Raw genomic sequence first — 16,081 nt, 5'->3', positions numbered from 1 at the left:
GCCCCACATCAGGCTGTCTGCTCAGCGGGGAATCTGTTTCTCCCTCTCACTCTCCCTCTGTTTTCTCTCTCTCTCTAATAAACAGATAAAATCTTTTTTTTTTAAAGGGGGGACCTTTTTTTTTTTTTTGGTCTAATTCATCTTTAATAACTAGTTCTACCATGAATGACTAGTACATAGTTCATGTCATGCACAAGGTGAGTTTACTATATACACGTTTAGATATTGTAGTAGAGTGAAATCATACCCATTTCTAAACACATATTAATTTCTTTATTTAACTTGTAAACCATTAATAAACAATTCATGCGTGGGCACCGGTTAGTGAACTATACTTTGAGTAGCATTAGAACTCTGTGATCTATAAACACATTCTTAAAATGTGTGTGTGTGTGTGTGTGTGTGTGTGTGTGTGTGTTCATTCCCTTCCCTTTAAAAAATGTATTCTTTGGGGATTACAAATGATTATTTAAAAACATAAGGAATTGTAAAAAAAAAAAAAAAAGGCCACAGATGTGTGATAGAAATATTACTCAGGGCATTTGGATAAGACAGAGAAAAGAAAGCAGTGTGTTCCATAGTCTGTTAGTACATTTATATATTTTTTTAAATTTAAAAATAGTTAACCTCCTTCCATGTTGTGTTTGGAGCACTAAGGAATAAGGTTAATTGAGGCATGGCCCCTGTCCTCCAGAAGCTCACAGCCCATCCAGAGATGCCAGCAAATAAGCACGTAATTGTAGGATAGTAGATAACGCTGTAACAGAAGACTAACAAAAAAGTATTTAATTTCGCTTGGGTATCAGAGGGGTTTCACCCCTAAGGTATAAGTTCCTATATTTTGTTGCTTAGAATGTTTGTACTTTACTAAAATACTTTTTATTTATGTATAAATAATTCACATAAAAACAATGGACTAATTTTAAATATACAGATTGATGAATTATAATAAGATGAATACACAAATGTATGTAGTTCTATGTAGTTCAAGAAACCACCACATGATCAAAATTAGAATTTTTTTAGCTTTCTGGAAGGTCCTGATGTGCCGCTTCCTCAAACATTGCCCTTCACAAAGGTAACCACAATCCTGATTTCTAATACCAAGGATTAAATCTGTGTGTTCTTCAATCCTACTTACAATTACATCAAAAAGACAGTATCTAGAAATAAATTTAACCAAGGAAACGAAAGACCTGTATATTGAAAACTATAAGACATTAATGAAAGAAATTGATGAAGATACAAATACATGGATATTCCATGCTCGTGGATTGTAAGAATCAATATTGCTGAGATGTCCATACTCACTCAAAGCAATCTCAGATTCAATGCAATCCCTGTCAAATTTCCAATGTCATTTTTTCACAGTAATAGAACAAATAATCCTAGAATTGTCTGGTATCAACAAGAGAGCCAAATAGCCAAAGCAGTCTTGAGAAAGAAGAACAAAGCTGGAGACATCATGCTTCATGATTTCAAACTGTATTACAAATTTAAAGTAATTAAAACAGTGTGGTATTGACATAAAAACACATACGTAGATCAGTGGAACAGAATAGAGAGCCTAGATAACCCCATGCATATATGATCAATTTATGAAGAAGATAAGAATATACAATGAGGAAAAGATAATCTCTTCAGTAAGTGATGGTGGGGAAAACTGGACAGCCACAAGCAAAATAAAACTTGACCACTATCTTACCACTCACAAAAATTAACTCAAAGATTAGAAAGAAGAAAACCTACGCAGGTTAAGCTCTTCGACATAAGTCTTGGCAATATTTTTTTTTTATCTGACACCAAAAGCAAAAGCAACAAAATAAAAACCAAACAAGTGAACTAAAAACTAAAAAGCTTCTGCACAGCAAAGGAAACAACCGACAAAATTAATAGGCAACCTGCTGAATGGGAGAAGATATTTGCAAATCATCTATCTGGTAAGGGGCTAGTATCTATATAAAGACCTCACAACTCAATAGCAAAAAACATTCTGATTTAAAAATGTGCAGAAGATTTGAATAGACATTTTTCCAAAGAAGACATACAGATGGACAATAATACATAAAAAATGCTCCACATCATTAATCATCAGAAAAACAGAAATCACAGCCAGAGTGAGATAGTACCTCATACCCGTTAGAGTGACTTTCATCAAAAAGACAAGAAATAACAAATTTTGACAAGGATGTGGAGAAAAGAGAACCCCCACGCAGTTGGTGGGAATGTACATTGGTGTAGCCACTATGGAAAACAGTATGCAGTTTCCTCAAAAATTAAAAATATAACTACCATATGATCTAGCAATTCCATTTCTGAGTATTTATCCAAAGAAAATAGAACACTACCTTGAAAAGGTTGTACTTTTTTTTTAGATATGTTATTGCACACTTAATAGACTACTATATAGTGTACACATAACATTGCAGCATTATTTAAAATAGCCAAAATATGGGTTAAAACTAAGCATCCGTTGATGGATGGATAAAGAAATTGTGATAGACAGATAGATGATAAATAGATGGATAGATAGATAGATAGATAGATAGATAGATAGATAGATAGGTAGATAGATAGATAGAGGCACTGGTTCATGAACTATACTTTGAGTAGCATTAGAACTCTGTGATATATAAATACTTTCCTAAAGAAAATTTGTGTGTGTGTTCATTCCCTTTAATATATATATATATATATATATATATATATATATATATATATATATATATATATATATATATATATATTTGGATAAAGAATTGTAGTTCTGTGTGTGTGTGTGTATACACACACACACAATGTATGTATAGTTCTATATATACATATGTATACACACACACAGTGGAATATTATTTAGCCATAAATATTGGATAGCCATAAAGATTTGTGGTAGTTCATATATATATATATATATATACACACACACACACACACACACACACACACATGCACAATGTATGTATAGTTTTATACACACACACAACGGAATATTACTTAGCCATAAAAAATGAAATACTGCCATTTGCAGAACATGGGTGGACCTCATGGGCATTATGCTAAGTGAAACAAGTCAGAGAAAGACAACATTATGACCCCTATTATATGTGAAACCTAAACAAAAATAAACTCCTAGATACAGAAAACAGATGGTTGCCAGGGGGCAGGGGTGAGGGGGAGACATGAGTGAAAAATAAAAATAAGTTATGTAGTAAAGTAGGAATCCCAATTATATTTGTAATATGTTAGATCAAAATATTGTATATGAGGTATTCATGGGGAAAAGCTAGAAAACTAGCAGTGTAATCAAAATTGTATTCAATTTTCTTGGGTCATAAAACGATGATATTTTTCTTCTACTTTTAAGTATTTCCCACATCTGCTATAATGAACATGTATTACCTTCATAATGTGAAGACAACAACTAGTAAAATTTATTTTGAAAGACTACTTAAAAAAATAATAATAAATAAAAAAGACTACTTTAGGCCTCAGTTGGGCTGTCAGAACCCTGCGGTGGTGATCTCTGCTGGCTGCCACGTCTGAGAGGACAGTCCATCATTGTTTAGACCCCATCATGACATTTACTGCGTATTGTCCATGAGCAGAGATTTAGATGAGGGGCAGTGGTTCTAATGGGGTTCTAGATAGATGCAGATGGAATCACACTGATGGATTCCCTTATGTCTGACTATTTTTATTCAATGTGATTCAAAAAACATTGTTCCCAAACTGTGTGCCAAAGCATCCCAGGGCACTGTCAGATATTTTTAAATTTTAGAGAAACAGTAATACTCAGCATGTCAGAAACTGGACAAAGTAGTAGCTTCTGGTAGTTCACGATTTCCACTTTAGATGTACCGTGTTTCTTTTTATGTGTCATAGTTTTGCAAATTTTAAGGGCAGCTCTGATTAAAAGTAAATACATGCAAAAATCAATATGGAAGAAAAAATTAGGGTGGTAGTACTTAATCGGATTCTAAACTTTCAGAAGCTGCGCAGTGCCCGGCAGGCACACACATCCCATCAGGGGGTTATTGTGACTAAGAATGAAATCAAAATATTAGGTTTTGTTTCTTTTAATTGTTGTGTACTTTTTTAAGCATAGCTTCTAAGTTGTTAGGACATAAATATTTATTAAGTTGCTGGGAGCTAACTACTTAATAATCAGAACTGCTAGGTATTTCTTTTGGTGTAGCAACATTATGAAAAAATTCCCGCCACCCCTGCTTTCTGATGTCAGAGCTGAAAGTTCACACCCCCTAGTCTTCAGTGAGCCTTCACAAAAAAGCAATCAGTCACATCACCCTATTTGTTTCCCCTGCATATGTTCAAGCCTTTTTATCTCAGGCACATGACTGAGTTTCAAAACTTCAAATTTCAGGGACCCCTGTGGTGGGGACCTGCACTGTTCCTCTGGGGGAAAGTCTTGCCATGCTTGCGGCCCCATGCCAGGAAAGCAGTTGTATGAGCACATGGCAGTTCCCAGTTTATAGCAGAAAACTGGCACCAAGATCCACTGCTTTCTATGGGCTTCCTGGCTCCTATGCCTGGGAACAGCGCAGCACCTTGACAGCACCAGTTCTTCCTGCGACCCAGGGGATCCCCAGACCACCCTGTCACTCCTTGGATTCTGCCGCTCTTCGCCACCTGAGCACCTTTAATCCAGGCACGTCTGGTGACAGCGAATCTAAAAGTTCAGATTTTGTGCTCCCCTGCTTCTGATTCTTTGCAGTAGCCTCCATAAACAGGATCCCTCCTGGCCACCTCATCCTCAGCTATGTCTCCCCCAAGTGAGCTTCTGTACCTCCTACCTTCCAAAAGGTGGTTGTTTTTCTACTGTCAGACTTGCCAATTTTGTTCACTTAGCCCTCCGATTGACTTCTTAGGTGTTCAGAATAACTTGATAACTATCTAGCTGTGTTTGAGGGACGAGACAAACTCAGGACCCTCCTCCTTCTCTGACATCTTAACTCCTCTGCCCGTGTATGATCCTTTTGATGTGCCGTCGAATTTACTTTGCTAATATTTTTGACAATATTTGCATCTATGTTCATTAGGGATATTGCCCTATAATTTTCTTTTCTTGTAGTGGCCTTGACTAGTTTGGAGATCAGAGTAATGTTGACCTTGTAAAATGATTTTGAAAGAATTCCCTTCTCTTCTAAGTTTTGGGAGAGTTTGAGGAGTACTATTAATTCTTTAAATGTTTGAAAGATTTCACCGATAAAGCCATCTGGTTCTGGACTTTTATTTGTTGGTAGTCTTCTTGTTCTGTTTGTTTGTTTTCACTAGTGATTCAATCTTCTCACTCATAAACAAGCTACTCACATTTCTTATTTCTGCAGGATTTAGTCTTGGTAGATGATATGTTTCTAGGAATTTATTTCTAATAGATTGTCCAAATTGTTGGTATATAATTTTTCATGGTAGTTTCTTATAATCATTTGTGTTGTGTGGCATCAGTTATAATGTTTCCTGTGTCATTTTTTTTTAATTTGAATCCTCCCCCCCCGTAAAAGAAAAGGTTTAACTTTTGTTTATCTTTTCAAAAAACCAGCTCTTATTATTTAATAATTATCTTCGTCTTTTATAATCTTTAGCCAAAAGTCTATTTTGTCTGATATGATTATAGATACTCCTGCTTTCTTTTTGTTTCCATTTCATTCAATATCTGTTTCTTTCCCTTCATTTTTAATCTCTGTGTATCCTTAAAAGTGAGGCTCTTATAGGCAACATATAGCTGGGTCTTGATTTTTTTTTTTTTAATCTGTTCAGCTACGCTCTGTCTTTTGATTGGAGAATTTAGTACATTTACTTTTTATTTGTTTATTTAGAAAGAGAGAGCACATGCCAGTGGGGGTTGGAGGAGGAGCAGAAGGAGAGGGAGAATCTTAAGCAGGCTCCACACCCAGCACAGAGTCTGACTCAGGGCTCCCTCCCATGACCCTGAAATCATGATCTGAGCTGAAGTCAAGAGTCAGACGCTTAACCAACTGAGCCACCCAGACGCCCCTAGTCCATTTACTTTTAAAGTAATTGATAAGCATGAACTTAATGTTTTGTTAATTGTTTTCTGGCATTTTTGTAATTCTTTTGTTCTTTTATTCTCTCCTTTACTACTTGTTAATTTCCTAGGGGCGCCTAGGTGGCTCAGTCATTAGGTGTCTGCCTTCGGCTCAGGGCATGATCTCAGAGTCCTGGGATCGAGCCCCATATCAGGCTCCTCCACTGGGAGCCTGCTTCTTCCTCTCCCTCTCCGCCTGCCTGTGTTCCCTCTCTTGCCGGCTGTCTCTCTTTCAAATAAATAAATAAAATCTTTGAAACAAAATATTTGTTAATTTCCTGTAATAGTATACTTAGATTTCTTTATCTTTCTCTTTTGTCTACTATCTACTATGGGTTTTTGCTTTGTGATTACTATGAGACTTACATAAAACATCTTATAACAGTCTATTTTAAGCTGATAACAACTTCAAATGTGTACTAAAGCTCTACAATTATACTCTCCTCCCATACATTTTTGTTTTTTGATGTGGCCATCTACATCTTTTTTACCTCGTGTGTTCATTAACAAATTGTTGTACTTATGGTTACTTTTAGTACTTTTGTTTGTTTGTTTAACCTTCATACTAAAATTATAACTGATTTACCCACCACTGTTACAATACTGGAGTATTCTGAATTTAACCACATATTTACCTTTACCAGTGAAATTTATACTTTCATGTATTTCCCATTACTAGTTAGTATCCCTTTATTTCAGCTTGAAAAAGGTCATTTAACAATCTTGTAAGGCCATTCTAGTGGTGATGAACTCCGTCAGCTTTTGCTTGTCTGGAACATTCTTCACCTTTCCTTCCATTATGAAGGAAAATGTCCAGGTAGAGTATTTTTGGTTGGCGTTTTTTTTTCTTTCAGCATTTTGAATATATCTTGTCACTTTCTTCTGGCCTGCAAAGTTTCTCTGAAAAATCTGCTGGTAGTCTTAGGGGGATTCTCTTTCATGTAATAATTACTTTTTTATTTTTTAAATCTTGTTGTTTTTAAGGTTCTCTTCTTTAGCTTTTGACAATTTAATTATAATGTGTCTCATGTGGGTCTCTTTACATTCATCTTATTTGGAACTCCATGGACTTCCCACATTTGGATGTCTGTTACTTTACCCAATTTAGGCAAATTTTCTGCCATTATTTCTTTGAGTAAGCTTTCTGCCCTGCCCCCCATCTTTTCCTTCTTGGACCCCCTATATGTCTACATTGGTCTGCTTGATGATTTCCCATAACTCCCTTTGCTACCTGCACTCTATTCATTTTTCTTTTTGCTGCTCTGATTGGATGAAGTACATTGCTCTGTTTTTGAGTTAGCCAATTCTATTCCGCTATTGAACTCTTCTCTTGTATTTTTTCAGTTAAGTTATTGTATTCTTCAGCTCTGTGACTTCATTTCGTCCTCTCTTATATTTTCTATTTGTTGAAATTCTCACTTTTTTCATACATTGTTCCCTGACCCCAGCATCTTTACAACAATTACTTTGAACATTTTTATCAAGTAAATCACTTATCTCCATTTTATTCAAATCTGTTTCTGGAGTTTCATCTTGCTTTTGTTTGTTTGTTTGGAATGTATGCCTCTGTGTCTTCATTTTTCTTTCCTCTGTGTTTGTTTCTTCACATTAGATAAAATAGCCACCTCTCCCAGTCTTGACACAGAAGCATCCTATAGGAAAGAATTGGCATTCAGCCCAGCCAGTGTTTCTGGTTGTCTCTCAAACCTTTGTGATTATTCATGCCACCTTGTTTGTTCTTTGTGGCTCCCAGTAGTTGAGTGTGTGCCAAGATCTATCTGTGTCCCAGAGGATCACAATCAGCACCTAGATGCAAGATGATTGAAAGCCAGACCCTCAGGCAGCAGCTGGAAAAGTATGTATATAGAGCCCTTCTTAGGAGAAACAGGGATATTGGCTTTTTTGCCTACTTTCTCTACAGTGGGTCTAAATATATAGTCATAGGGGCTGTTCCTGAACCTATTAGTAACTGCTTCTTTGTTTGCTGCAATTCTATGGGTCTTGCTAATGCAAGCTGTCAGAGCCAGGTGATCCTAAGTTCATCCCTTGGATGACACCACAAAATCTGGGACACCAGACATGTGTGCAAGCTTCTTCCAGGGTGTCACTGGTAACTTGAAGTGGGCTAGAGGAAAAGGTCAGTAAACGTGCCCTTAGACTTTCCTATTGTCGATGGAGGATAACAGCTCTTAGATGCATGCTGAATTAGAAACTCGACATTCAGAAAGTAGTTTTTAAAGTATAAAATAAGGCTTTTTCAGGGAAAGCCTGAGAGATGGGTATTTCTGACTTTTCTCTCTGTCTTGAGTTCTGGGAAGATAGCCTGGTAAGCATCGTTTCTTTGTTTGCGACAGTCCTGTTGGACTCATAAATGCAGGCTCTATCGGTTATCAGAGCCAGGCAATCTAGAGGCCTAGAACTTTGGTGGCAGCCACAACAGCTGAGGCACCAGACGTGTATGAGCTCCATTCAGGAAGATATTTGCAACTTGGAGTGGGCTGGAGTGGGAAGGTGACGATGGTATCTGTTAGCTGCCCCAGTCTCTCCGGAGGATCATCATCAGTCCCCAAATACATGTTAAATTAGAAGCCTGACCCTCAAACAGCAGCTTTTAAAGTATGCAAATACGATTCTTGCAAGGAAAGACTGAGAGATGGGAGGCTTTTGCCTGCTCCCTGTGTACTGAGCCCTGGCCAATAGCTCCACTGAGTCCACACAATCCCCTTATGAACTATCTATTTGTTTGCTATGTTTTGTGGGTCTATGAACACTAGTCCCTTTGGCTTTCAGAGCTAGGTGTTTTCGGGACCATCCGCCAGTGGGAGTCTTAATAGTTGAGGCGATAGATGTGGACTCCCAACCCTTCACTCCTCAGGGAGAGGTTGGCAGTTTTCTCCCAATTATATAGAGCTATGCCAGGGGTCAGGTTTATTGCAAGCCTGTCTGGCTTTCCTACCCATTTTTTTTAATTTTAATGTTTTTTTATTATATTATGTTAGTCACCATACAGTACATCCCCAGTTTCCGATGTAAAGCTCGATGATTCGTTAGTTGCGTGTAACACCCAGTGCACCATGCAATACATGCCCTCCTTAATGCCCATCACCAGTCTATCCCATTCCCCCACCCCCCTCCCCTCTGAAGCCCTCAGTTTGTTTCTCAGAGTCCATAGTCTCTCATGGTTCATTCCCCCTTCTGATTACCCCCCTTCCTTTATCCCTTTCTTCCCCTACTGACCCATTTTGAAACGGGTGAAAGGCCTTGATGTACAGGAGCTGCTCAGCTATTTTACAGATTGCTTCCACGGGGAATTTCTCCATATGTAGCTGTAGATTCAGGGTGTTTACGGAAGGAGGTGAGTTCAGAAGCCTCCTATGTCACCAACTTGGACCGGATCTCTAATAATATTCTTTTGTTTTTATCTTTCTCTCATTTCATATAAGGTGTGCATCTGGTTTTGATATCAAGGCAGATAAAATAAATCGGAAATTGTTCCCATTTTTCTACATTTTGAAACAGTTTGCTTAAGATCAGTGTTATTTATTCCTTAAATTTTGGAAGAAATCAGCAGTAAAGCCACATGGTCCCAAATTTTCTTGTGGGAATGGCTTAAATAATGAATTCAATTACTTAATAGATATAAGGCTATTCACATTTTCTTCTGCTTCTTAATTAATAGGTTTTATTTTTATAGGAATGTGTCCACATCATCTAAATTTTTAATTTTATTATTATAAAGTTGCTCATAATATCTTCCAATGGCGTTTTCTTGTCAGTTGTATCTTTAATAACATTCTTTAAATTCTCTTCACGTTATTGGTTATTTGTGTCTTCCTTTTTCTTGATGAGCCTTTCCAGGAGTTTATCACTTTTTGTAGTCTACTGTCTACTGTACTTTTTTTTTTTTTTTAAGTTTATTAACTTTCTTTCACTTACATTCTTTGGGTTACATTTGCTTCCCCCCCCCCATCACTTTAAGAAAGATATTTAGATAGTTGTTTTTAGTTTTTTTCTAATATGTGCATCTAAGTTCATAATTTCCCTCCAAGCATGGATTTAGCTGCATCCCACAAATTTTGATATGTGATATTCATTATCGTTCAGCTCAGAATATTTTCTAAACTTCCATATGATTTCTTCTTTGACCCGTGGGCTACTTATCAGTGTATTGCTTAATTTTCAGTTTGGGGGTAAATATTTTCTAGTTATCTTTCTGCTCTTTCTTCCTAGCTTATATACATTGTAGTCTGAGAACATACTGTCTCTGATTTTTATCCTTTCAAATTTGTTGAGACTTGCGTTGTGACCAGCATGGGATCCATTTCAGTAAGACATTTTACATACACTTGAAATCCTATGCAGGACTAAGAGTATCGTATCAAATACTCTGTTCATAAATTCATTGGAATAGTTCTTTCTCCTTCCTTTTAGTGTAGTTATATCATTTATTATAAATATGGTTCATTTGTTTTCAATTTCCTTTCAGTTTTAACCTTTCCTACTTCTGAGTATACTCAGCAAAGTGTTGCTGCCTCCTGCATTTCTTCCATTTCATTTCCCTTACCCCATGTAGGTAACCAGCATTATTTCTATTTACTTATTTATTTATTTATTTATTTATTTATTTATTTATTATTTCTGTGGGTTTTTTTAGAAGAGTAGATGTATATATGCTCCTTATTTCCTCATCTTTTATACAGTGTAGTTTTTAAGCTCTTTTGCAGTTTCCCTTTTTCATTTAACTGTACCTCCCAGAAATCACTCCACATCATTCATAGATTTTTCTCATTGTTTACAGCTGTGTAGTATTCCATTGAATATATGCGTCATAGTCTATTTAATCAATTTCCTACAAGCATAGAGCATTGGTGTAGTTTCCTAAAAATCGCACTGCAAGTATTAGCTCTTTGTGTATATGTGTTTTTTTGTACTGTTGGTAGTGTACCTTCAGGATAAATTCCTATTAGTGAAATTGCAGCGTTGAAGGATAAATGCTTATGTACTCGTATTAGCTAGTACCACATTCCCCTCCATAATGATTTTGCATTCCTACCTTGTTGCATTTCTATCAGAAATATATGAAAGTGCTTGATTTTCCACAGCCACGGGAACAAAATGTATCATCAAATTCTTGAATTTTGCCAATCTGATAAGATAAATTATCTCAATGAGTTTTAACTTGCATTTATTTTAGTATGAGTTATCTTTTCTTATGTTCAAGGCTCATGTTTATATCTTTTTGTAAATTTCATCTTCATGTCTTTTATCCTGTTTCTCAAGAATATTTATAATTTGCTTTTTTAAAGTATAGTTGACATACATTATTAAATTAATTCAGTTAAGACATAGTAATTTAACATTTATATATACATGAAAAATTATCACCATAAGTCTGGTTACCATTGACCACCATATATATTTATTAAAATATTACTAATTGTATTTCCTATGCTGTACTTTATATCTCTGTGACTTATTCATTTTATAACTGGAAGTTTGTATCTTTTAATCCCCTTTACTCATTTCACCCATCCCCCACAGCTTCATCCCCTCTGTCAACTGTTAGTTTGTTCTCTCTGCTTGTGAGTCTATCTCTGTTTTGTTTTGTTTGTTCATTGTTTTGTTTTTTAGATTCCACATATAAGTGAAATCATTTGGTAATTTTCTTTCTCTGACTTATTTTACTTAGCATAATAGCCTCTAGGCCCACCCATGTTGTGGCAAATAACAAGATTTTATTCTTTTTTATGGTTGAGTAATAATCTCTTGTATATGTAAATACAACATCTTTATTCATCTGTCGATGGACACTGAGGTTGCTTTCATTTCTTGGCTATTGTAAATAATGGTACAATAAACATAAGGATGCATACATGTTTCAAATTAGTGTTTTCATTTTCTTTGGGTAAAAACTCAGTGAAATTACAGGATCATATGGTATTTCTTTTTTTGATTTTTTTGGGAAACTCCACAATTTTCCATAAAGGCTGCACCAATATACATTCCCACCCAAAGTCCATGAGAATTCCCTTTTCTTCACACTCTCAGCAAAACTTGTTATTTTGTCTTCTTGATACTAGCCATTCTGACTGATGAGAGGTGGTAATTCACTGTAGTTTTGATTTGTATTTCCCTAATGATTAGTGATGTTTAGTATCTTTTTATTTATGTTGGCCATCTGAATGTTTTCTTTGGAAAAATGTCTATCCAGGTCCTCTGACCATTTTTAAATCAGTTTTTTTGGAGGGGTGAGTTGAGTTATATTAGGTTTTTTATGTACTTTGGATATTAACCTTTTATCAGATATATAATTTGCAATTATGTTCTCCCATTCAAGAGCTTGCTTTTTTGTTTTGTTGATGGTTTCCTTCATTGTGCAAAAGCTTTTTTAGTTTGATGTAGTCCCAATAGTTTGTTTGCTTTTGTTCTCCTTGCCTTATGAGACATATCTAGAAAAATGTTGTTACAATCGATGTCAAAGAAATTACTACCTATGTTCTCTTCTAGGAGTTTTATGATTTCAGGTCTCACATTTAGATCATTAATTGTTTTTGTGTTTATTTTTGTGTATGGTGTTGGAAAGTGCTCTAGTTTTACTCTTTTGCCATGTGCTCTAGTTTTACTCTTTTGACATGTAACTGTCCCGTTTTCCCAGCACCATTTATTGAAGAGACTGTCTTTTCTCCATTGTGTATCCCTGTCTCCTTTGTCATAGATTAATTGCCCATATAAGCAGTCTATGTCTTGTTTTGATGGCTTATGTGCCTATTTTCTTATACTTCCTAGACCAGTCTAGCAAGAATATAGGCTAAGTGTCCATTTGAATCCACAAGTAAAACTGTACCATGTAAGAACCCCCAGACTGGAAATCTAGTACCAGCTGTCCCATGCAGTTTTCCAACTTCATGCTACGTAAATCAGAGAAGAGAGGCATCATGAATTGATGAGGTACAGCATAGTAACCTAGGGCTTCAAAATTTGTGCCAGATGAGAAAGAAACTGGAATGGACTTCTAACTACTAGCTTAATCTTGTAGTTTGGCAAAAGTTTATTAGTGAGAGATAGCCCAATACCAAATGGTGCCTGCACTCTGTGGTTCCATTGTAGAATCTGCTGTGAAAGAATTGGGTTCTGATAACTTTGCTCAAACTTCTAGGAGATAATGAATACCTTGATAAACAGTAATGGTTATTATATCCTGGTGAGCTAATGATAAGTACAGGAATATCTCCAGGGCAAGAATGGGATGGAGAATGGATCATGGGGAAATAATTCTAAAAATTGTTCTCCAGGGCTAAGGGATAAACCAGATGGTATATATTTGAAAAACGGGGAAGAACAAATTACAGCTATTAACAATTCTACTCTGAAGGCAATGCCTGTATTTTCTGTAGTATAGCTTCTTTGTTAAGGACTATTAACTTGAAAGGAGAGAACTACCACCAAATGATATTTTAATGGCTAGCATAAAAAATGTGTTATTTTGCTATAATTTCATGGGGGGAAAAACCTATTTTGGTAGAGAAACCTTGATCATATTTTATAATCTCTGTTGGGTCTTTCTCATGAAATAAAATAGCAACATTTTAGGAAGAGAAACACTAACATGGCTTTCCCTATTAGAAACTATTCAACTCAACAAATGTTCAATAAGCTCTTGCTATATTCATGGCACTGTACAAGGTACTAAGGGAATATAAAGAGGAATAAAATATACCCCTTGACCTCAAAGCATTTTTTTATTTTTGTGAGGAATATGCCAGTAATTAAATCTTCTGTATTATATGATAAGAGATTGTAACAATATATGAATAACCCACCTCACGTACAATTACAATAGCTGATATCTTTTATCCTTGCTTTAAAAGAAGTTTTCTAGTTGAAAAAAGAAAATCCCGTAAAACTTTCTTAGAAGAGCTAAAGAACTTGCAACATTAGACAAATGTAATCAGCAGTGATGAGAAAACATTATGGACTGACTGATGAGGTGGAAAGACTTTTGATTGCCTGGATATATGATAAAACAGTGAATCCATATGCGTAGAAGCCAAACAGTGATTTTTCCAAAGGGTTATACTGAAAACCTGTCAAGAGAAAGAAAAGTGAGACGTTAAAGGAAGACATTTTTAGCTTCGGCAAGGGAATATTTGATAACTCCAGAATGAGAATATTGTCATAATGTCATAGTCCAAGGAAAAGCTTCAAGGAATAATGGCACTATGGAATACAAGAAGGAGGAGAAAATAATGGGCAGAGATAGAGTATGAAGGAAGGAAACTTGGAGGAGGTGGCATTTAATGTCAGCCCTGAGGGATAGGAGTTTAAATCCCTGAGAATTATTGATTCAGAGGAACTACAGTGACCAAACATATGAAGCCCTGAATTTTCTAGGAATGTTATGGGGACAAATAATTTGTCTGTTGAGCTGGTAAGAGCTGAGGAAGCAAAAATAGTTTGCAACTAGTTCACAGAGGGTGATCATTGAATTTTATTTAATAAACAAGAATCATGCACTGAGGTCAGGGCTTCAGAAAGTTAACAATGGAGGAGCAATGTGAAGGGTAAGTAAAGCACTTGTGGCAGTAGTCCAGAGAGAGAATAGAAGCGCAAGGACTCTATCTCATTTTGTCCTTTACAAATAACTAGCACATTATTGAGCACATGGCAGACATTCCACAAATATTTTATTTACTCAGCACTTGACTGTAGCATGTCTATCACATATAAATATCTGTGGAGGCTGTAGAAATGGAGAAATGTTCAATTGTTCCCAAGAAACTTTGAAGGTCATCCAAGGTTTAGAGGTCCAACTGTTTTTGAAATGGTTTACCTTCCACTCACAAGGATATCAATAGTCAGGACCAAACTTTAGGAATAATCAGGGCCCCCCCACATACACACACACACAAGATTAAACCGTACAAAAGATTACAAATTTCATGAAACAAGCAAACAAACTTGACTCTCTGTTACATTGCCATAAGGGCCTTATTGGTTTATTTCCACTGAAATTGAAATTATATCTAGGAAACCAGAAATGGAAAATACAAGATCTGACTACAGGGGGCGATCATAGGGTTATGGAGGACTTGTATATTTCCAATGCATGAAGAAAAATCCTACGGAGAAGCCAAATAGCCTAAGCCAATTATCCAAACATACATAACATAGGCAAATGGCTGTTTGGCAAACAGGCATTTGGAATCCGGAAGAGGAAAATACATTTTGTTTGAAAATGGCGTGGTGATATTTATCTTCACAATGCTGTGTATGCCCCAAGCCTGTCTTCATTCTTAACCCCTGAGGAGAGAAATAAACTGGATTCAAGCCATTGGATCAAGATCCAAACGTAGCACATAAGCTCATTCCTGATGGAGGTAGGAGGTTGCAGAGAACAGCGTGTTCTATAAAACCCTGGGCAGCAGAAAGAGATGACCATATGCTCCCTTGCCATCTCTTCTTGTCATTTTACACTCCCCTTCCCCCTGCAGGTGACTGATAAGCGAAAGCTTAACATTCTTTCCAACAACAACAAAAAAAAACCACCACCAGCTATACATCTCAGCCTGATCTTCAGCAAGCACTGTCTGTTTCTGAGCCAATGTTTGGAATTTGAAGTGACAGTTCAACCCAGTAATTTTATTCCCTTCTATTTCATTCTTAAATTATTCTCTTTCTTTTGCCATATCTTAATCCAGGGTGTAAGAAACAGGACTCTCATAGAATGAAAAAAATCTTGCTGAGATATTATCTCTCCCTGAGCTCTACGACATCTTTTTTGGATATTCTCCCATTGAGCATGTGTTCAGAGAGACGTTTCAACTCATCAGTACTCTGTATCTCAGCTTTCACTTCTTTTGGGAAAAACAAACAAAAAAACCCTTGATTTTCAGTTTTTAGGAAACACACAAAATAAAATCCTATAAGGGAACTTGGGTGGAGGTATTGAATGAGGCAGCTACAAATTTCTGGTCAAGGGACTCACTGAGATGCATACAGAGCAACTTCTTGCTATCA

This window comes from Ursus arctos, unplaced genomic scaffold (assembly GCF_023065955.2).
Source record: "Ursus arctos isolate Adak ecotype North America unplaced genomic scaffold, UrsArc2.0 scaffold_15, whole genome shotgun sequence".
NCBI classification, from domain to species: domain Eukaryota; kingdom Metazoa; phylum Chordata; class Mammalia; order Carnivora; family Ursidae; genus Ursus; species Ursus arctos.
This window is presented reverse-complemented; position numbering follows the sequence as displayed.